General features: G+C 39.5%; 2 long non-coding RNA genes across 20 annotated transcripts in view; one reads left to right on the top strand and one right to left on the bottom strand.

Annotated features, from left to right (window-relative positions):
• Window positions 1–24,357, bottom strand: part of LOC102159998 (uncharacterized) — a 749,988-nt gene that overhangs the window by 582,324 nt on the left and 143,307 nt on the right. The window lies entirely within an intron of this gene.
• Window positions 85–23,174, top strand: LOC146395732 (uncharacterized). The gene is made up of 5 exons (XR_014829080.1): window positions 85–303; window positions 5,560–5,634; window positions 6,071–6,209; window positions 7,376–7,476; window positions 23,045–23,174. It is a non-coding gene; the product is annotated as an uncharacterized LOC146395732 (long non-coding RNA).

Genomic DNA, 24,357 nt, shown 5'->3' on the forward strand with positions numbered 1-24,357 from the left:
TGACTTTAAATAAGAATGACTCCAACTCCCACCATTCTGATGTCAGAGAAAGCCAAGAGGTACGCTGGGACCTTCATTCCTACCAACTGGTAACAAGCTCCCTTCTAACTGGAAACTGGGGAGGGGGGAAAACCTGAACTTCCCCAACACACATCAGTAATGAGTTACCCTTACCACTGGGGTGGTGTCAAAGAAGGCCTAGTAGAGAATCAGGAATTCTACTACCACTGAGCTCTAATGAGAGCAACCCTCCCTCTGGCATTCCCCAGTCATCCGCAGTGTCAGTGTCAGCAGAGGCCAATGGTAAGTACCTCTGTCCTTCCCCGCTGGTGTGTTATCATGAAAGCCTAGTGTAGAGCCAGAACTTCTATCCCTTTACAATAATAATAAGGAATCCCTCCCTTGCCAAAGTGTCAAATAGGTTGACTGGGGAACTGGGTTTCCACTCCCACCTCCTGATAATGAGGTGGCACCCTTTTCTCTCCACTAGCCCAATGCTAGGGGACACCAGCTAAAATACCGCAGATTTAACTAAGATCCAGAGTCTTTTGACATAATACCCAAAATGTAGAGGCTCACTTAAAAATCATTCGGCATAACAAGAACCAGAAAAATCTCAATTTGAATGAGAAATGACAATCAACAGATACCAACAGCAAGATGACACAGACGCTAGAATTATCTTACCAGGATTTTAAAGCAGCCATCATAAAATGCTTCAAAGATTAATTACAAACATGCTGGAAACAAATAAAAAAAATATAATGCCTTTGCAAAGAAATAGAAAACCTCTGTAAAAAAATAGAAGACCTCTGCAAAGAAATAGAAAACATTAAGAAAAATCAATAACCAAATGAAAAAATATACTATATGAGCACAACAGCAGAATGGAAACAACAGTGGAAAGAACTAGTGAACTTGAAAATAAAGTAGTAGAATTTCCCCAATCTGAACAACAGAGAGAAACAGACTGAAAACAAAATGAAACAACAAATAATTAAAAGTTTAAAAATTAAAGAGGTGAAGAAAAGATTGGTAGTTGCCAGAGATTAAGAAAGATTCTTCAAGAAAAAGAAAAACTATCTTAGTGGGAGACATGAAATTACAGAAAACAGAGACAATGAAAAGGGTTAATGTGTGAGGAAAATCTAAGTTAATATTAACTTTATAATACAATAAAAATGTCACTGTAGGCTTAAAATACAAAAATATATAAATAGAATTGAAATAGAAATCAATAATAGTCCAAAAAGAAGGAAGGACTTAAATGGAGTTGAGGTGTTTTAATAGTTTTGCACTGTCGGGAAGTTTTAAAGTACTACATTATAGATGATGCTATCAAAAGCTAAGGATGTATATTATAATTCCTAGTGAAACCACTAAATGAATGATGAAAGAATATGTGTTAGCAAGCCAATAGAGAGAAAGAAATGGAAAAGACAAGAAAATAATACAGTGACCCAAAAGATAAAGAGAAAAATCAAATATATCAAAAAATACATTAAATGTAAACAGACCAAATATTCTAGTTAAAAGGCAAAAGCTGTAAGAACAGATAACAAATATATACATATATGCATATATATATATATATATATATATATATATATATATATATATATGCCGCTTAGAAGAAACATATTGAATATAAGGAGACAAGTTGCAAGTAAAAGGATGGAAATAGAAAAATCACATAAAATGGCCCTCCTACAAGGTACGAAACCCTAATATAACTATATTAAAATAACAAAAAGGAGAGGCTAAAGAAATGTGATAATGACATTTTATGATATTGAAAGTGATAGTCTTCCCAAAAGATATAATCCTTAATATGAATGCACTTATAACAACAAAATATATTAATTAAAAACTGGCAGAATTTAATAAAATTTAGCAAATCCACAAATATGCTTGGAGATTTTAGAAAGCATTTCTCATTATCTGATAAAATAAACAAAAATAAATCATGAAGGATATAAAAGATTTGAATAACACAACTAATAAACTTAATCTAATTGACATGTATAATAATATGTTTAAAAATATGCATTTTATATTTATAAATTTTTGTATACAGACTATGTAGCCAGTCTTAAGAAACTGCAAAGGACTGAAATCATACAGAGAATGAACTTTTATCACAGTGGAATTAAAACTGAAATCAAAATAATATTAAAAGAGAGTTCCCGTCATGCCTCAGCAGTTAACAGATCTGACTAGCATCCATGAGGATGCAGGTTTGATCCCTGGCCTTGCTCAGGAGGTTAAGGATCTGGCGTTGCCATTGTCATGAGTTGTGGTGTAGGTCACAGATGCAGCTCGGATCCTGCGTTGCTGTGGCTGTGGTGCAGGCCAGCAGCTATAGCTCTGAATGGACCCCTAGCCTGGGAACCTCCATATGCCTCAGGCGTGGCCCTAAAAAGCAATAATAATAATAGTAATATTAAACGGTAACTATAAATTGGCCAAATGTTTGGAAACTAAGCAATACATGTATAAAGAATCCATGGATCAAAGAAAGAAATTCCAAAGGAAATTAGAAAATGTTTTGAAGTAAAAATAACTAAAATATAACATATCAAAATTCACAGGGTACAGGAAAAACCTGCGCTTGAAGGAAAATTTATAGCTTTAAATGTATATATTTGGGGAAAATGTAGGTCTAAAAATCCAATTACATTTCTCAAGAAGTGAGAAATAGCAGAATAAATGCTATCCTGCCCTTTTTATTTGCAAATCCTTCAAATCCTTGAGTTTTCAAACTACAGCTTTCTAAATCTATGTATTCTTCAAAGAGACAGTGTTGTTGTTGGATTTAGAATGATGGATCCTCTAGGGGGAATTCACCATCAGTCAACTTAGAGGGTTTAATCAAGCCCCCCAGTTTGTATCTGAAATTTCTTTTTGCTGTATTATGAACCTGTTAACAGTTCTATATCTTAGAGGAGCTTTAATGTGGCACTATTTTTGTAGTTTAGAATACTATTGTAAGTATTAATATATGTTTTAAAGCTCTTAGAAATCGGTAGATGAAACGAGCAATATAAATGCAAAAGCTTGGTTTCTCAAGCCATTTACAATCTTCAAAATAAGAGAGAAGAGAGAAAAACTGAAATGTGAACTGAACCACAAAACTGAAGTGTTTACTTTTTCTCCTTTCCTTTTTAAAATAAGCAAGACTCAGAGGAATAAAAGATAAGGGTAGCTGTGGAATTGGTTTTCCAACTCATGAGCAGTATTTCTAACAATAATGTAACTGGTTGAAGAAAGACATAGGAAGCGCTTAAATTAAACAAGTATTGAATATTTCTCAAACTTGATAATAATGAGAAAGTAGATATCAAACTTGATCCAATTTTTTGTGAGTAAATTTCTCATTCACCAATCCATTCATTCAACATGACTTAATTTAAGAGATCTCTGTTAAATCTGGCAGGCACTGTGCTAAGTGCTAGAGATATAATGGTGAGAAAAGAGACATATTTCCTTTCCTCTCTGTGCTTAAAGACTGGTAGGAGATGATGGCATTAAAATAGTCAAATAAATAAATGGTTTAAGTACAGACTGAGATTCTGCCTTATAAGAGAGAGGGATGGTGTGTTTTGTGAGCATATAACAGGAGGTTTAGTCTAGAGAGCAAAGGAAAGCTTTCCCTCGACAGTCTTAAGTAAGCTGCAGTATGTAAGACAGAAATTGCTTAATTAGGTCAAAGAAAGAAGTGAAGGGCAAGAGTCTTCTGGGCAGAGGAAATACACAAGCAAAGGCTTTAGGCTGGCAGGAGGGATCTACTGGGGAACTGAATCAAGCCAGTGGGGCTGAACAAAGAGCACTAGGAGAGAGTGTGAAAGGGAAGAGCAGAAGAGAGAGTAGAAGGTAGGGTGAAACTGCGGTGGCCGGCAGAATCCAGATCACCTCAAAGGTCATCTTAAAGGTTTTGTCTTTCTCCTCATAGCAAAGCAAAGCTTGGAGGGGGTTTTAGCGGGAAAGTGCTACGGCTAATTTAGGTTTCTAAAAAAATATCATTTGCTGTAAGTGGCACAAATTGGATTCCAGGAAATACTTGGGATTCTGCTGCTTCATATAAGTGAGAAGATGGTAGCTTGGAGCTTGGAGCAATGTGGGGAGGATGCCGCCTCCCCCTGGCAGCCAAAGACTTGCCCAATCTGAGTCTTCTCTTCCAAACCTACTTTCAAAGATTCCCTTGCCTGACAAGATAATATGCTCACGGACACCTGCATAAATCTTTCCTACTTTTTCTTCCACCTTTGGACATATTGCTTTTTGCTTCATGAATGTCATTTGCAGCTTTCACCCAGTCACAGCCACTTTACATCCAAGCTCCACATGGCGTCTCCCTCTTCCTTAGGACATTCACACCCACAGCCAGATTCTTCTTTTTCTAAACACATGCTAGTTCTTTATTTTCCTCTCCCTGGTGAAATGATAAACTTCTTAGAGAAGGAAGGAAACATGGCTTCCATTTCTCTGGCTCTCCCTATAAGACCAAGCACAAGGCTAGAATTAAGTGTAAAATACCCTTCATATCAAATCAAACTGCACTGCAATTAAAAATATCCATCAGCATATGGATGATAATTTGGAGAAATACTATGTCCTAAATTCTACCTAAGACAAAGAAAATGGTATTACATGAATATAAAATATATTACAGAAGAATATTTCATATAATAGGTAAAAATCCAAGCCATTTTGAGAGAGTGCCCTAAACTTGTAGATTACTCTACCAGCTTGCCTTTTAGTAACTAAACTTTTCCTTTCTAACTTCTCCACACTCTTGCACGTGCCAAAATGCAGCAGCAGCATCCGTGAACTTGGTCCTCAGTGGAGCTGCCACTAGAGCATCTTCCACAGCAAGAAGAAAGCAGACCTCCTTGCATACATACCAGGGTAGTTTCCAGTATGACCTATTGCCACTGTGCTCCCTATCTGGCAGTCTTACAAGACTCTGACAGCTAAGTAAGAAAGGGTCAGAGAAACAGGTCTTATTAGGATACAACTTGCCAAGAATTTATCTCTATATTTATTCCATACATTTAGACTGACAAATCTTCAATAAAGCAATGACATGCTTTGTGTACCTGAATTGTTTTCTGGAAACTGGTAAAGAGGTCAAATTTTGTGAGCCCTAAAAGAGTAAGTATATGTACATAAGACATAGTTCCCAAGGCTTTAATAATGGTAGCTAACATACATTAAACATGTCAGGCAAAAGGTGAAGTTCTGTAAATGTGTTAGTTATGCTGATCCCCACTGCAACCATATGAAGTAACTTGTTACAAATAACAAACCTGAGACTCAAAGAATGGAGGTAACTCACCTCATTCGAAATCTCAGAAACAGTAATGATGGGTCCAGAGCTCTAATTGAGGTTTCTCTATGAAATTGGAGCCTTAATGTTAATTTTGCAACTCCCCAAACATGACCACACATGGACTAGATGCACTGGGTAGGTAGGTCTTTACATGCCCAGAGTTCACCTGATGTTTACAGATCATTTCTTTGTTCAGTGTTAACACTCCTCTTTCTTGTTTGAGTCAGCAAGCAGATGAAAGCATCCCTCTGTGGTTCTTCAGCTGTCTCAGGAAGTTCCATGGCTACTCAGTGCTTCTCCAGGTGGGTAGAAACTCTCCAGATGGGTATTCAATATCCCCACAACATTAGGGAGACAGAAGAGCACTGGGTTTCAAAGTCTAGTTTCAGCATCTCATAGAAATGCAATTTAATTCCGCTTTTCCCACTTGACAGATACGCAATCCTGAACAACATAATTAACCTCTCTGTATCTCTGATTCGTAGCAGTACCTAACTTACAGCGGGTTCCTCAAAGCACCATCTATTATGAGTATTTGAGTACAAGAGTTTCCAGGGGTGGGATTCAATTATTAAATGAGATATAATGTGTCAGAGTGCTTTACACAATTGCTGGCACAGAGTAAAAAGCCAAAACTGTTACTGCTTCCTCTATTATGGGTCCTATAAATCATGTCCTCCTTAAAAAGCTGGAAAGTTTGCTAGTTATTTACTTGATTCTGCTTGTCCATTGCCCTAGGCTTAGTTCCTCAGAAGCACCATCTATTACAAGAATTTGAATACAAGTAGTTTATTTGGGTGGAGACCCCAGGAAGCAACAATCCGGAGAGTGGAGAAGTGAGGCAGGAAAGGACAGAAAGCCAATGTAGAATGAGTTGGTAAGCATCAATCATTCTGGGTAACTGAGGGCAGTGCTGCTAGGTATCTCCAGGGGATAGTGCAGAACACACCTTGGAACTGACCCACCTGAGAGGTGAGGAAGCCCCTATTTGTCCTTGTGGCCTGCCCTGCGTGTTCACTGAGCATGACCCATAGCCAAAGAAAGCTCTCAGGAGAGTTGCAGAGCTGGGAGAGAGTAGCCACCAGTGTTCACTGGGAAAGTCTGACCCATAATACATGGTAGGACTACACTCAGCATCTGCCACACCCATTATCACGCCTTTGCTGTTGCACCTATTTTCACTTGTAATTCCTTTCTTACAATTTTTATCTTTTAAAAGGCTCACAAAGGAGTTCCCATTGTGGTTCAGAGGGTTAAGGACACAACATAGTCTCTGTGAGGATGAAGGTTCAATCCCTGGCCTCACTCAGTGGGTTGAGGATCCAGCAAAGCTGTAAGCTGTGGTGTAGATCACAGAGGTGGTACCAAACAGGTGTTGTTGTGGCTATGCCATAGGCCTCACCTGCAGCCTAATACAACCCCTAGCCTGGGAACTTCCATATGCTAAAGGCACATGCATAACAAGAAGAAAAAAAAATCTTACTCAAATATTTCCCCTCTCAATAAGGATTTTCCTAATTGCTCCAAAGTAACGTAGTCTTTTCAGGTTGGAGGTTCTGCAGGTTTTTTTGGTTTTTTTTTTCATGTTATGTTACAGTCTGTCTTGGATTATGTTTATTTACATGTTGGTTTCAATGATTGACTCTGGAGATTTGTGGCCCCCAGGTCCCAGTTTTTTTCTTTTCCTCAGGGCCTAATGCAACATTTTGCCCATAATAAGTACTCAATATATGCTGGTTGGATTAAATTGTATTCCATATTGAATACAAAATGTACTTGTCTTCTCTACTGTGCAAGGGTTATATTCAGCCTCCTGGGAAATGTTCACTGGAACATCTCTTCTCCTTCTTTAGCGAATTTTGATCTTACATCACATTTAAATGACTTGGAGTTTCAAAAGACAATTTATCCTCATGTAATTTAAATGACAATCAGCAGGCTATTTTTTTCCTTATTAATATACAAAATTCTGGTGGTCACAGCAGGTAACTGATGAGGCCAATCTCTCAATGTCCTAATACTTCTCTGCCTTATTGCTCCTAGTCCAGGAGGCTGCATAATCACGGAAACACCAAGCAATTTGATCAGGACCTGAACAGATCATTAATTGTCCTCAAGTGAACTGGGTGTTGGCATTGGATGAGGTAAGCACGATGTCTCAAGGGAGTCTCTCAGGAAGAAATCAATATTGCGACTTCAAAATATTGTAGAGAAGAGCTACAGGGAGCTTCTATGAGACACAATCCTCAGAGCACTTGGTGTGGCGGAAAGAGAATTGATGCTATTAGTCATCATACTCTATTAATCGGGACTCCAGCCAAAGGCATTTTAAAAGGTTTGAGGAGCCTAACAGATTACTCAGCCATTTGATTGCTTTGGCTTCCATGCTTCTCAATAGTTTTCTACAGTCTGAACTATTTATTAATCAACTGTTAACAGAAATATTCTCCAAACAAAAGGGAAATTCTGGTGTCCATTATGGTACAGGGAGATAAATGTGTGGCAAGGCCTTAGCAGTGATTAAAGGACAGAATATTTTTCACATTGTCTTATAATAAACAGCAATGCTGCACATATGCTGCAACTTTATCTTTTATTTTGACAGCACTTTTAGATAAGTAACATTTACACAATTAGGCAATCTACCTTGTGGGTTGAATACTCACTCCCAAGGTTTGGCATACATGTCAGCCTTGCTCTAAAACCATTGCCTTCTCTGTTTGGTTCTTTTAATTTAAAACCTTTCCGTAGCCAGGTTTCTCCTTTCCCATATACATTATGCTCATGGATTTATGACATCTAGGGAAGAACAGTGGAGTCGAAAGAAAGCAAAGGGGCACAGCAAAGTTCATACTTAAATGGTACTGTTTTATTGGTCTGAAGTCAGAGTTTTTTGAATTTGGTAAGTGTTGGAAACTAATTCATTCTCTATGAAGTTCCTTTATGAGTTCTTTGTAGATCCCAATCTCTGAGGATCTCCAACCTGCTCTTCCTTTGCTAAAGACTAACACATTTCCACCCTTCTGTTTCAGACTCTATGAATCTAGCAATACCATCAGTTTCTCTTGGCCAAAGTCCATTTGTTCTTCCAGATGGTCCTCTGAGTTAAGACTTCTTTTGCAAGAAAGCCAGGGAAAACTCATACATTCTCCCAACCAAGTCTCCAAGTGCAACTATTTTTACAAAGAGGACTCCTTTCCTTAGTGCTAGAGGACACTGAAGCCAGGTTCTCACTTGACATATTTCTCACACAGAAAGCAGAGCCTGGGCCGTGGTGTCTCCCCCAAAATGCATTAAGCTCCTCTGATGATACCCTTTGATCAAGGGCTTGCAACTGTCCATTACTTACCCACTAAACTGCAGCTTGACCGTATTTTGGTCAATCTTCTCTCTTCCCTGTATGCCCCTAAACTCTGGCTTGCCCCCCAAGTCTGAGCAAACACTAAAGCACTAAGGGAACAACATCCCCCCTCCCCCACAGATCATTCTGAAAATCAGCTGATCTCATAGAGAAACATATCCTGCTAAATGTCCCTGATCATGCTGTCTGTTCATCCCCACCACCTGCCCTGCTCCCCAAGAGTTCCTGCTAGTCCCGCTGACTACCAACTATAAAAGACAGTCCCTTTTCTATTGAATTTTGAGACTTTCGCACACTCTGAGGTCAGAACATTCACCCTATTGCAAAAAAATTCCAAATAAAGTCTCTCCTTCCTTCAGTCTGAATTTGTTTTTATTTTACACCTTTAAATCTTTTTTTTTTTGTCTTTTGTTGTTGTTGTTGTTGTTGTTGCTATTTCTTGGGCCGCTCCCACGGCATATGGAGGTTCCCAGGCTAGGGGTCCAATCGGAGCTGTAGCCACCAGCCTACGCCAGAGCCACAGCAACGCGGGATCCGAGCCGCGTCTGCAACCTACACCACAGCTCAGGGCAACGCTGGATCGTTAACCCACTGAGCAAGGGCAGGGACCGAACCCGCCACCTCATGGTTCCTAGTCAGATTCGTTAACCACTGCACCACGACAGGAACTCCTAAATCTCTCTTGAATGAAGGTAAAGAAGGAAGTATTCCTGTACCTCCCACTCTTTCCCTCTTTTTAGAGGAAGGGGACCAGATCTGAAGTTCACCCACAGCTCTCTGAAAAACTCTCCAGTTATGTCCTGGATATGGGTGAAGGGTTAAGTTTTCCTGACAACCCTTTGATGCCTCTGACTACGGTCCTGCACTTTCTTTGTTTCTTGGTTTTATATAAAAAGGAATGCCTGGATGTTACAATTATATATGCAGTTGCCGAGGAAGAAAAAGTTTTCCTTTACCCTGTTAGGTAGTGATTAGCAGGCCTGCCAATTAACAGGAGAAAAGGTACACAATGTTTATTAACTGTTACATGCATAGAACTCAGAGAAAAGAAATGAAACTCAAAAAGGTTAGATTCATGGATTAGACCTTTTTAAGAAAGGAAAGAGGGTTTGGGCTTCAGAGGACAACAAACTGAGAAAGAAACTAGGGCCTGTATGAGGGAACTAGTGGAAGAGAAGGTCGATATTAGTACGGTCTGCTGCAAGCTTCTCTTGGTGCTGACTCCCCACCTTCAGGATGAGCCTGCTCTCCTCTCCCTGGCCCTAGGAATGGGGGGCGGGGTGGCGGGTGGACTTCCTTCCTCAAAGGGAAATTTATGCCTTGTTTTTAGGCAGATAGGAGGAAATCGGAGAAGTCTTCCTGATCTGTTGATTCTCAATTGCCTTTGGCTCAAAAGAATTCCTGTGCCAAAGTGGCATATTTTAGGGTGGCATATTCTCATTCCCTTCACATTCAATGTATAATCTCTTCAAAGGCTATCCTAAAAGATAGTTCATGTGTTGGGTACATCACTGCTTTTAAAGGAAGGACTTGATGTATATTTTTGGCTTAGTGCATTGGAACCAAATTATGATTTTACAACTATGATCTTTCTCGTTGTGGGGCAGTACACAGGGCAAACACTGGAATTAAATTATTATTTGAGAAAAAAACTGTGGTTTTTTTTCCCCAGTTAAATCTTTGAAAACTAAGTATACACATGCAAATTTCTCCATCATGTTTGATAGTGCATAGTATTTTATGAAGGAAAACATTTTTAGCTAAGCAACATATACCCATTTTGTAATGTCCTTTTCAAGACTAAAATGTCATACTTCATTAGGCAAAGGGGCAGGTCCCACAGGGCCCTGAACACCAGGGTGAGGAGTCTGCATTTAATTCCAAGTGGGATGGGCTTTGGATGATTTCCAACAGGGGAGCCTGATTTGAACTTTTAAAAGTTCCCTCTTGGCTGTTAAGTGGATAAAGAATGCTAGAAGGGCAAGAGTGACACTTAGGAATTCAGTCTAGATAAAAGATGATGGCTATCTGGATACAGTGCAGCCACTAAGCAAAGCAACTCAGAATGAATCTCTCAGGGACTAAGGCCGAAGACCCTGTAAAGTCATACAAAGGGCATTTCCTATCTAAATTCAGCAAGAGTGCATCCTTAAAGAGGGTGCATGTTCACTGTTTTTCTCCCACCTTCTGTATGTCTTGCCTTCACAGGGCACCGACTCACCCATCTTCTCCACACATCACACCTCACTCCCGCCCTAGTTGGGGTCATCTTGATCTTTCTTCTCTCCTTGGCGACTCAGAAGACATATAAACTTTGGGTATAAAAAGCCAATCATCCTTTTTTTTCTGTATTTTTTAACTTTATAATGATTTTTATTTTTTCCATTATAGCTGGTTTACAGTGTTCTGTCAATTTTGTACTGTACAGAAAGTTGACCCAGTTACACATACATGCATACATTCTTTTTTCTCACATTATCATGCTACATCATAAGTGACTAGACATAGTTCCCAGTGCTACACAGTAGGATCTCATTGCTTATCCATTCCAAAGGCAGTAGTTTGCATCTATTAACCCCAAATTCCCAAACCATCCCAATCCCTCCTCCTCCCCCTTGGCAACCACAAGTCTGTTCTCCATGTCCATGATTTTCTTTTCTGTGGAAAGGTTCATTTGTGCCATATATTAGATTCCAGGTATAAGCGCACAAATAGCAAACGCTGGAGAGGATGTGGAGAAAAGGGAACCCTGCACTGTTGGTGGGAATGTAAACTGGTAAAACTATTATGGAAAAACGGTATGCAGGTACCTTAGAAAACTACATACAGAACTACCACATGACCTAGCAATCCCACTCTTGGGCATATATGTGGACAAAACTCTCCTTGAAAAAGACATATGCACCCACATGTTCATTGCAGCACTATTCACAATAGCCAAGACATGGAAACAATCTAAATGTCCATTGCCAATCATCATTTTAACCTCAGAGAAATTAGGCCAATAACACTATAGCAGAGTGGTCACTGCACTGTTTGATACCAACTCTCCCCACGTTCAAATTCTAGGTGCACTACTTCTTAACTGAGATCTTGCACAAGTTGCCGAAATTCTCTGCGCCTCAATTTCTTTATAAATAAAACAAAAATACTAACAGAACTTATCTCACATGATTGTTACAAAGATTAGATGAGTCAATGTTTCCAACATGCTTAGATCTCTACCTAATACGTCATACTACCAGGATGTTTTCTATTATCATCATTACCTACCTTTTAGAGGTACATGAGAAATAGATAAATAATGTTTGAAAAGCACTCAGCACAGGGGCTCACACATATACAGTGAGTATCCAATTAATGTCAGCTATTATTACTTTGTTCAAATATGACACAAATCTCAGCAATGATCCATTGTTTATTTTTTGCCTCTCTTGCTGTTTCTAATTTCTTGTTCAGCCCCTATGATATCATCTATGTCTATGCCTCTGTCTGTGATGAGTATATTTAACCTCAAGGCCAAGACAGAAGACAATGGAGGAGAGACAGAAGCCACTGGCTCATTTCCCAGTTTTTCTGCTTTATTTAAAAAAAAAAGGCACTTCTCATTAGAACTAGGTATCATGTTTTTGAGACTCCAGCCGAGGTAAATTAGTTGAATAGTTCATTAATTTTGGCACTCTTACATGAAATGAAAGCAGCTTTGGAAAGTGTGCCTTTGTCTGGGTTAATTAGTAAATGAGAATATTGGGACTTGTTTTTTTTTTTTTTGCTTCAGCAATTCTTGTAATTACTGTTTTAGGTTCATGTTCAATATAAACTTATAAAGACACCTTTCAATATCCATTCTGTGATGGGGGATATTAGTAGTGTTCAAGATATATTCTGGGGGTGGGGCGGAGCATAGGGGCTGTGCTGTGGGAAGAAGAGAAAGCACAGAGAGAGGCGTTAGGGGAAAAGAGAAGAGGTTGTCTAAATAAAAAAAAAAAAAAGATGTGTGAAAGGAAGAAGAGCAGCAAAAGGAAGCATCATTAATGACCTGTTCCATTTTGATGTCTGATTATATGTATACTAACCTCATTCTCACCATCTTAATGTTTATATTGTTGCTGACATCCTTGACTTCTGTAACTTTTGCATGCCTCTTAAAGAATCTCTCCAATTATTTGAGTTTCTCACAGATATTTAAAAGAACTGACAGCAAAGTTATGTTACATGACAGCAGACAAATGCTTAGTCATGCAAAGACAAGTAGAGATGCTGGTGCTGCCTGAAGCCTCGATCAGTTCAGAGTGCAATTTTTTTCCCCTGCCTCTTTGTTTCTACCAATTTGTTAGAAGGAAATTGACATCTGATGCCCAGATTAACCTGTATACTGCATCCTATAAAAAACAGAACCCCGTTTTTGGCTGTATAAAAATAGAACCCCTTTTCCTGTTCACATCCCCACATGTCAGATGCTGCAGGGTAAATTGTAGTGTGATGTGCTATCTACGTGGATGAGGGTAAGAGTCATTCTCCCAAGTTGTCTAGCACTGGTTGTGCAAGAGGAAGGATGGAAAGAACTTGAAGAAGACAAACTTTTATAAAACTATAAAAGATCATTGAATCAAAAGTTGTTTCCTCACTCCAGGACTATGTGGATAGTTGGGGAATTAATGTTTATGGAGTCGGATAATTTACATAATTATTATATGTATCAGGTATTTTGCATAATTATTTTATCCATTCTTTGCTACAGGGTTATACAGTATTAATAGTGCTCTGTTTTACAGACAGGAAAACTGAGGTTCAGAGACATAAAATAACCAACCTAAGGGGATGCTGCAAGTTGGTTTACTTACAAAATGGAATGCTCTTGACAGGTTTGAGTCCACACTCTAAGATTATCCCTTGTACCCATCTTGCCATATGAGTATGATTGGCAAAGTGATTTCTAGTCCCAAGCACAGGCTGCAGGGAGCTAGAACATATGATTTTTAGGTGGTATTACTCAGACCAGTGGAATGTATCACAGAGAAAATGACATCACAGACGCTCCCATGTGTCGCACACTCTGGCTATTTAAGTGTTTGTAGTCAACTCATTCCAACAGGATTGCAGATGCATACGGCAAAACAAATCTACTCTTGGCTGGGCCCCAGAATCCCCTGACAGCTGAGGATGGAGAGGTTCTCTCCAAGGACCCTGATGGACACTCTCTTCTGTCTTAGGATCCTTGAGGATCCTGAGGCAGAGGTTGCTCTTGATCACATGTGTCTCCACATCCTAAGTCTGATCATCCCAGGTACTCTCTCGGCAATCAGTCAATATCTCTCCCCCTGCCACACACCTATCTTTCCTTCAGATCCCTCTAAAGATTTCTTTCCTTACTAATAGGTTCTCACAAGAGACTCCAAGGAGGTTGGGACTGCTCATACCTACAGCAATATGTACAGACATTTTTGGTTACCACAGTGACTGACAGGCACTTCTGGCATTTACTAGCATTTACTTCTGGCATTCAGGATCAGAGATGCTAAGTGGGCCCCAGTGGGCAGGGCAGTCTGCACACACACAGTGTCCTTCCCAGAGCAACTGTCCCTATGGAGAAGCACTGCACCAGAGTCTCCCTACCTTCCTTTTTTCCCCTTTTCTCTCAATGCCCTCTGCCCAGCCCTACCCAACAGCTCATTCCAGCAAGTGCCTTGTGGAAGAGGAAAAATGGATTAACCTATCACCCCAAGAAGATAACCTACTGTCCTGGGATCTGACCTCTTCTGACCCAGGTTCTCCTAGTTTCTTGGCTCACTGGGAACTTTGCTTTGTGCTAATCTTGCTGCACACTCTTCATTGGTAGCTACGCAAGAGGCCCCTACTTGAAATTTTCAGCCCCTAGGGTTGATTTCTGCTGCCAAAAACAGCAGTTGTTGAAGTCTGCTACATATTTCTGGGTCGTCCATAAGAGTTCTTCCTTTTCTCAAATATGGAAAACATCTGTCCTGCCAAAGTCATGCCTACCCCCCAGCATGGGAGTTGACAGGATTCCATTTGTTTCTAGCCAAGGGAGAACATACCCCTATAAATTACATTACTTAATAATAGCCTGGCCCAGAAAAAACTGGCATTATCCCAAATATTTCTCTCCCCAGACTCACAAACACTAGATGAGAGGAAGGGGTGAAGCAAGGAGAGAATCAGGAACAACTTCTCAGACTCTGACCTGAGCCCCTGGGTGGATGCGATGCTCCTTATTAAGATATGGAAAACTGCCTGGGGAAAAAAAAATCTGGAGAGAGGAACATCAGGGGTTCAGCTTTGGCCTTGTTAAGTTTGAGAGCCCTGTTAGACATCTAAATGGAGATGCTAAGATGCCAGTTTCACACATGAGTGAAGATTGCAAAGAGTGGCCAGGGTTGAAGATACACACTGTGGAGAGGTACACAGTTCGATGCCCAGGGACTGGTAAAGATGACCTAAAGAGAGTACAGATATATAGAAAGAAAAAAAAAAAGGCATCTCAGGACTAGGCAGCTGCAAGTTTTAGAACCACTGAATACAAAAATCATTAACAGGCTGAGCCTAGTGAATATTACCAATAGGCAGACTTTCTAGTTATGATCCTGAAATAAATGGCTGGAGGGCCGGTTTTATGTATTCCATTGTTTTTCCCCAACTGTGAAAAAAGGAGTGAGATGTGTATGATGTTGAGATTACAGATGATTTTTAATTTCTTCCTTGTCCTTTTCTCTATCATTCAAATTTTCTACCATGAACATTCAACAATTCTACAAGGAGAAAAACACAATAAATATTTAAAATAGTAACAGCCTATAGACAGTACACAGTGCTCTGCAGCCAGGGATCCCCAAACTCATGCTCACGCTACCACATGATGTGAAGATCAGCATAAGGGCGGGATTTCTCCTGTAATACTCAATGACTTATCTTTATAGACATTTAAGTTTTTTAAAGATTTAGAATAATGATGTAAAAGCGATAGACCAAGATATCAGCAGGATACTTTGGACATAATTAAAAGCATATTTATTGAATAGACAAAAGGTCACAGCTAAAGGTCACCCGACAAGAGCCTCTTAATTAGCTTGAGAAGTAGTTCATAAGCATGTTCCTTACATCTCTGTATGTTCCCCACCTCTCCAAATGCACAGGAACAGGAAAAATGTAATCAGGGAAATAATTCTTGGCCACAACTCACATTCCAAAGGAAAAAAATAACAACAACAAAATACCCCAGCAAAACCATCAAACCACATCCTGGTAAAAACCTTTCATGTGCTGCTGGGGCATCATCTGGTCCCCATCATTACCAGCTGTGACTTGCACACCCGGGAAAGGCCAGACTGTGGCCAGAGAAGCTAAAATAAAAGGCTTTGAAGTTGAGTATGCTTTGCAGCATTTGTAACTAAGGTGGCATCCAGAGAATTAAAGAAGGGCCAGACAGGGTCAGTATAAGACAAAGTTGCTAAGATCCTATTAATAAAGATAGGAGGAATCTTTTCAAATCCACATAGGAATGGCAATTTTCAGATCTTTCACAAGAACTTTCTATTTTTCATTCAGTCTATGTGAATTAAAAACCCACTTGGGAGCAGTGCCACGTGTGAACTTGGGGAGATGGGACAACAGCGCCGAAGCCCTTTATATCAAGTGGGGGAGAAATGACTAAGTACTCTGAAAATGATATAAGCAAATTTAAGCCTAATACCAATTTATCACAGCTGCAGTAGTGGTTCCTCAGGCACATTCTGTAGAAGAACAGTTCCTAGGGATATATGTGTGATCAAATAAGTTCATCAAGTTGTGCTTCTTAAAGCAGAACTTTTTTTTTTTTTTTTTTTTTTTAAGGGCCACTCAGCAAATGTAAGTTCCCAGGCTAGGGGTCAAATCAGAGCTACAGCTGACAGCCTACAGCACAACCATAGCAAAATGGAATCTGAGCCCTCTCTGCGACCTACACCACAGCTCACTGCAACACGGGATCCTTAACCCACTAAGTAAGGCCAAGGATCAAATCCGAATCCTCATGGATACTAGTCAATTCGTTTCCACTTTGCCACAACAGTAACTCCTTAAAGCAGAACTTTTAGAACATGCTGTAAGGCTCTCAGATGGGGTGTGATAGAAGCGACATTTCCCTCAGTTCTTTGTTTATGAAACCTTTGATGCAGAGCATCACAGAAGAGGTATGTCCCCCAAAACACATTTGCTAAATCCGTCCTAGCAGATATTAGGGTCATAGAGGATTAATCAGGAAGAACTTTGCAGAAGTAGGAGCAGAATTTCTAAAGAGAGAGGTTAATAATTTGATGGAGAAAGGAGAGGAAGACATGGTAGACTGAAAGACCATACAATGGCTCAAAAATTAAACATGTTTCCAAGGGTGAGAATAATCTATGTTCATGAAAGAGACATGGATTCCAAACCAGGCATGGTTAAGTGAGCTTTCTCTAAGAACTGCAGCAGTCCTAAGAAATCAGGTAACTGGTAAAGTCAACCAGCACTTTGAATTACAATTACTATGAGGTCAATGACAAAATGGTGTACAAATCTTGAAGAATCTACTAATCTTACAGACAACCTATCACAGAAGAGAATTCCTAAATTTTTTTTAAATTATTGTTTTGAATAACTCAATAGTTTTCAGAAATTTATAATGACTTGAATATTCCAGAGCTAGTATATATTAAATTAGGAGGGTTTTTATTTGTTTGTTTGTTTTTTAGGGCTGCAGGTACAGAATATGGAAGTCCCCAGGCTAGGGGTCAAATCAGAGCTACAGCTGCTGGCCTACACCACAGCCACAGCCACAGCCACGTCAGATCCGAGCCTCACCTGTGACAACACAGCTCACAGCAACACCGGATCCTTAACCCACTGAGTGGCGTCAGGGATTGAACTCACATCCTCATGGATATTAGTCGGGTTCGTTTCTGCTGAGCCACAGTGGGAGCTCCTTAATTAGTTTTTATTAATTTGTTTCTTCCAAAAGTTTTATTTGTCCTAGGTAAAGCTGTATGCTTTATACGACAAATTCATTGTACTGTCTGATGAATTTTTTCCTTCTAGAATGCAGAATTACCAACCTTAAGGCAGAAGTCCTGCCAATTATAATCCTATCCTCACAAGACATCATCAAAATGCTGATTCATACTTCACTAAATAAGCTGCATATTAATTACTCATTTCAGTGTCAGAGTATTCATTACATATTGCTCTTTCCAAGGAGAGAAAGATAAGGAGATGCTGATGCTTCCAGGGCATTTCATTAAAATGCATAATGCAGCAAAATAAGTTACTTTTGCCCTTTAAATGAATTCTGTAGAACAAATTTGTGGAAATAATAATGGAATTGAAGGCTTCAATATTTGGAGATAAAAATACAGTTTTAGTCTCCTCTTGTGAATGCTTTTGGGGGCTCATATCTATACATTATGTTATGGTTTCTCCAGTCTCTACCTCTATGCTCTAGGCCCCTAGTTCCTCACTGCACACCTCCTTTCACCAGTATGGCAGGTTTTAGCAATGTTGGAGGCTAAGAAGAGAACCTGGTGTAGAAGGAACTCATCCTGGACTTGGGTTAAGTTCACCTGCTGGATTTCGGGTCAGCTCAAGCAAGTCCTATGTACAAAGGCAATGATGCACCTAAATAGCGCTTAAATAGTGCTGTGGTCAGCATCCAGGTGGCCAGAAGCACTTAAATGGTGGCTGTTAGGTTAATGATAGTTATAATTATGACAAGGATGAAGATGAGAATGAGAATGAAGTTGATGCTGTGGCTTTCTGGTGAACTAGAGGGACAATACTTATCAAAGTTCCTCACTTTGATGTCAAGAAGTCTCTTGGAACCAGAATTCAAGCTATGCTCCCTTCTAGGACTTAGGCGCATCTAGGTATAGCTAGATAATCTGATGGCCCAAAGGTTTTTTGGATGGAGGCTGAAAAGCCTTTTTGTAGGAAGTTTATGCTGAGGGAAGAAGTGAAGATATAACAAGCTGACCCATTACCAGGGCTTAGTTATCAGAATGGAGTCCTGGGTACATTCTGGTAGACACATTTAAGATTTGTCCATGCCCCAAGATCCTGGATACATGTGTAAGCAAGACAGAGAGAGAGAACTATAATTGCTAATTAACATGATTATTTATACTAAATTGTATAATTTGTCTGCTGTGATCCCACCTTATGAGAACATTAGGAAAAGGGGAGAAAATCTCTGACACAATTCCCCTGGCAATTTGGTGTGATGGAGCCTCAGGTCTTTATGGGGAATCAGTCCAGCTGCTGACTGTGCAGAGCAGAGCCAGATGAGGTTCTGAAATGGCCACGGAAGGAGCCTGGAGAAGGGGAACCCCAAGCCCAGGAGAGGGTATGCAGGGTGGTGTCAGGGAGGCACCAAGCACACAAGAGCAATGGGCAGACAAAATTTCCTGGTAGTGCCGGGTGGATCCAGGGTGAAACTGCTTGTAAGCTCATTTAAGACACCCTACAGAGAGTCCCAGAAATACTGGTGGGTGGGCTGGCAGAGGAGTGCTGAAAGTCCTTTGCCAACAGGTGAGGAAGGCCAGAAAAACTAATGGAATTTGAGCTTTTACTATGAATGTGACCTTACAGGTTTTTCTGGCTGATGAGTTCTGGGACAAACATGTGGCATATATGAACCTGGAGAGAGGTCCTCTTTCTGGCTTTCTAATATAGAACAGAAGTCTGCTAGCTGCCATTCTAGGAAAATAAATTTGAGGACTCAAAAGAACTGGTCATATATGCCAAATTTCCTGTTTTCTTTCATTTTTCAAACATAGGAACAAAGCATGGCAGGTGGGGTAATCCTTCTAGGCCAGAAAACAAGATGGGAGAAGAGAAGCAGAGAGGGAGACAGCCTAGGGGTCAGTGGGCACCTGCCTTGTATAGGCTCTTGGTTGGATTTCTTTCGTGGCCACTGTTTCAGCTGATTCTCAAACAAACAAATCTGAGTCAAGTATTATCACCATTTTAAAGCAAACAGCTAGCTGAATTGCAAAGGGATAAAATAACTTATCAAAGATCACATAACTTCTAAGCGTTAGAGCAAAAATTTGAACCGAAGTCAGTACGACATCAAAGCCCATGCCTACACCCCAAGCATGAGCAAGTCACCCTGCTAGGGTGCAGAAAGAAGACATTGAAATTCCTATTTCTATTTCTTCTTGACTTATGCTTGTCAGTAGGGCCATTTTAGTCCAGATCACATAGTAACATACCACACAGGGTTCACAAAATATCCTGAGAGATGAGCTGAGAAAAATGACAGTGGTCTCCTCACTCACTCATCAGTATTATGATCGTATTATGATGTGCTATAGTTTATGATGTGCTGTCAATGATGTGCTTATCATTTATAGCAGATAAGTCGGTTATATCATGATGACATAATGGGTGCTGTCTCAAAGTCAGGCAAAAAAAAATTGTCAAGCCTATTTGAGGTATGAATAGATATCTAACATTGTAAATTTTGCCTTAGTGTATGTTACATGTTTGCATATACTATGCTTTTGAGGGTAACTTTTCCAGTTATGCATATTATTAAAACCAGGTATGTCTACTTAGAAGTCAATCTATGAATCACTGTGTTTCAAACATGAAATAATTAATTTCAAAAATTAAAAATATTTGTAATAAATTCAGTATTAATAAAGTCTATCACTAGTAAGTTTAGTACTTCATGTGGAACAAAATGATTTTGTCCTCAATGAATATAAAGTTTTAAAATATTGCATGTTACAGCATTATCTGACCTTTAAACTTTTCTCTTTTACAATAAAATCGACATGACATATTAGTTCAGTGGTATGTTATTTATGAACAAATAAGTTTAATTTTATTGAGGATCCATGTTCAAAAGTCTAAAAGGTGTGTTATCAAAAAAATTTTTGCTGGGTGCTGTGAATATTGTGTGGTATATAAAAACTTTTGAAAAAATATTTTTTGAATAGAAGAATAAATACCAAATAGGTATACACTTAACGTCATAAAGTAGGGGATGTTTGGAAAACAAAAATAAAGGGAGATGCCTTAATTTTAATAAGAAGAAGATGTGGTATATATACAATGGAATAATACTCAGCCATAAAAAAGAACAAAATGATGCCATTTGCCGCAACATGGATGCAACTAGAGATTCTCATACTAAGTGAAATAAGTCAGAAGAAGAAAGAAAAATATCATATGCTATCACCTATAAGTGGAATTTAAAATATGGCACAAATGATCCTATCTATAAAACAGAAATAGACTCACAGAAATGAAGAACAGACTTGTGGTTGCCAAGGGGGATGTGAAAGGAAGTGGGATGGAGGGGGAGTTTGGTGTTGTAGGTGCAAACTATTACATTTAAAATGCATAAGCGGGAGTTTCCATCATGGCTCAGGGGTTAACGAATCTGACTAGGAACCATGAGGTTGTGGGTTCGAACCCTGGCCTTGCTCAGTGGGTTGAGGATCTGGCGTTGCTATGAGCTGTGGTGTAGGTTGCAGACTCAGCTCGGATCCCACGTTGCTGTGGCTGTGGCATAGGCCAGCCGGCTACAGCTCAGATAAGACCCCTAGCCTGGGAACCTCCATGTGCTGTGGAAGCGGCCCTAGAAAAGGCAAAAAAGACAAAAAAAAAAAAAAAAAGAAAGAAAAAAGGGTAAGCAATGAGGTCCTACTGTATAGCACAGGTAACTATATCCAATCTCTTGGGGTAGAACATGATGGAAGATGGTATGAGAAAAATAATGTGTGTGTGTATGTGTGTGTGTATGTGTATATATAAATATATATATACACACATACATATATATGTATATATGTATGAGTGGGTCACTATGCTATACAGCAGAAATTGATGCAACACTGTAAATTAAAGGTACTCTAATAAAAATAAAATTTAAAAAGAAAGGTACTGAAAAATAAAGTAAAAATCAGGAAGTTCCCTCCCTTCCCCCAAAAAAGAAGAAGATTGAAACCCTCAGAGGGTGACCAGACATCTCCTTTAGCCTTGACTTGTACTTGTTACTCCAACATCTCTTCCAGAGGACACCCCTTTCACTCTCAGAATGATCTAGTACAGATTATAAATTCTGTGGTCATGTTAATTATACAGAAAACTTTGTAAATTTTCAACTTCTTCATTTCACCCTATTTCTCTCATTTTTCACCTTTCTACTCTTGACTCAAAAGAGAAACTTATCTCTGTTTTCATGGCCAGCCCTGTCATCTGTATTAATAGCCCCCAAGCTATGACAAGTTTATGTCATGATCTTCCTTCCTGATTAAAGCAACCTCTTAGGTGCCCTCTTCTCCTGCCTATAAACATATTTAAGCATGGGACAGAACTGGAATTCACAATCAGATCTTTCTGACTGAAAATTCCATAGCATTTACACACACACACACACACACACACACACCCCTGTATATATAGAGACTTTATATAACCTTTTTTGAACATTTTTCATATTTTATTTTAAAAATTCCCTGAAAGGAAGTTACTTGCTACATCTGCCTCTTAAAGCTTCTGACATCATTTTCTTAAAGCTTTCCAATGACAGTGCCACTTCATATACCCTATTCTCTACTTCCACCTACAGAAATTTAATGAGAACCTCACTAGAGGTTGGAACAGGGATCCCAACCCTTTGACCAAAGAGTGGTCCTCCTTTACCTGCGCAGCCAAATCGATTGAACTGGTGACCTTCACATGGCCACAACCATATCAGCCTCCTACCTAAAGCCATTTGTTTAGCCCCCTTCCCTCTGTATCTTTACCTGCATATTTGGAATTACTGACCAGATTTTCATTTTCTTAAAAAGTCTCTATTATTTTGATACATTTCAGGATAATGCAGGGTATAGTATAAATGCTATGGAATTTTCAGTCAGAAAGATCTGATTGTGAATTCCAGTTCTGTTCCACAGTATTGTTCAGTGACCTCACCCAAGTTATTTGCTTCTTTGAACTTTGATTTCATCATCTATCAAATGGAATTAATTCATGGGCCAATTATCACTAAGAGTTACTAAAGACTATTCATATGGAGACTGGCCCATGTTTGTTAAAGTTTTCAACTGCCTTAAATGGCAGAATTCATTAAGCACATTAACTTGCAACAGAATCAAAAGTGCTGCAAAAGTCACTTGTGATGCAGTATGTACTCTCCATATCTGAGTCTAGACTGTTTAGGGCAATGACACCATATGTTTCTATGAGAACTCAAGAGAAATAAATGTACTGAGAAACTTTCTGCATGGTGCCCAAGATCTGACTTATTTTCCTACATTTATGTTGAATAATTTTTTTCTCATTCTGTTTATATAATATGCAAATAAAAGGAAGAAAGATATGAAAGAATGTAAAGGAACTGTGTAACAGAAAAACTTCTGAAGCTATCCCTAAGTGCCTGAGGAAGGAGCAAGACTGCAGCCTGCAAGGAAATACACTGACTCTCCCTCAGAACCGCAGGTGAGAGACATTCAGTAGTTAGCAGGTGAGGGGGCTCTGAAGAGCCTTGGGGGGACCATACAAACCAGAGTCCACTTTAAACACCTGCCAAGCCACGGCGCACTGCCAGCGCAGACAGACTGCGCACCGTTAAACAATGCTCCCTCTTCCTTCCCACCTCCCCCCATCCCAGACTCCACAGGAATATGGACTGGGAAGAGCAGAAGAGTTTAGAAAAACAGCTGAACACACTGCCTTTCTTCAATCACAGACTTTCTACCTGCAACAATCCCAAACTGGAGAAAGAAGAGTCACCTCTCCTTAAAATCAAATTGGCAGTTTTGATAATTATGTGGGACTGGACACTATATTTACTTATTGGAATATATGTTTTATGTCTGGTGACCAAAAGCAATCAGAAAAAGCAAGGGATTGTCTAAGTTTTCTCCCAAGGGAAAAAAAATCAGAGTTAACAAGATGCAAAAATAAGATTGTGTAGATGTTCAGTAATCTCAGAACTCCCTTCACTGAGACACTGGTATAGGCTGCGCCCCAAGCTGCAGGTGCATACCGTAAATGCAAAGCTGACATGACTTAGCTTTAGGCTTGAGAATTCCATTGTAATGGTCAACACTGTAAAACCAAGGCATGAAAGTGGAACCATGCTCTGCTATGTTGACTGGAATTAAAAGTTGTAACAGGAGAAAGAATTATGGAAAGTGAAGTTAGGACAGGGATTCTAGTGGAAAGGGCTAAGACAAAGGATGTTACAGTTGGCTTTAAAGACTTCAAGTACCAAGAGTCCCTAAGTTTACACTGCCTTCCAACAGCCCTGAGCTCATAAGCCAAACCTCTGTCCTGCCACTGCCAAGCACATATTTGTGGATCAGCAGCACTGAAATTACAGAGAGAGAAAAGAGCTCTTTCTTTACCTATGATCTGAGAAGTTAAAATTTTTATCTCAACTTGGTTCTTTGAAGAGCAGGAGAAAATGTTACGGAAAAGTTCCCATCCTCTAATAAAAGACTGGGCAACTATAGACATGAAGTTTGCCTCCATCTAGCAACTGCATGTGGTGATTCAGAGGCAGAATTCCTAGGCTGGGGAGAAGGCGAGAGCCTCAGGGCTATAGACCAAGGAAACAACGCTTTATAATCTACTGAACAAATGATAAGTCAAATTACAGAAAACACAGAACTGCAGA

Source organism: Sus scrofa, chromosome 15, assembly GCF_054392235.1.
Source record: "Sus scrofa isolate SSC_HxYL_T2T_F1_AM1 chromosome 15, Sscrofa_HxYL_maternal_Yorkshire_Landrace_v2.0, whole genome shotgun sequence".
Taxonomy (NCBI): Eukaryota; Metazoa; Chordata; class Mammalia; order Artiodactyla; family Suidae; genus Sus; species Sus scrofa.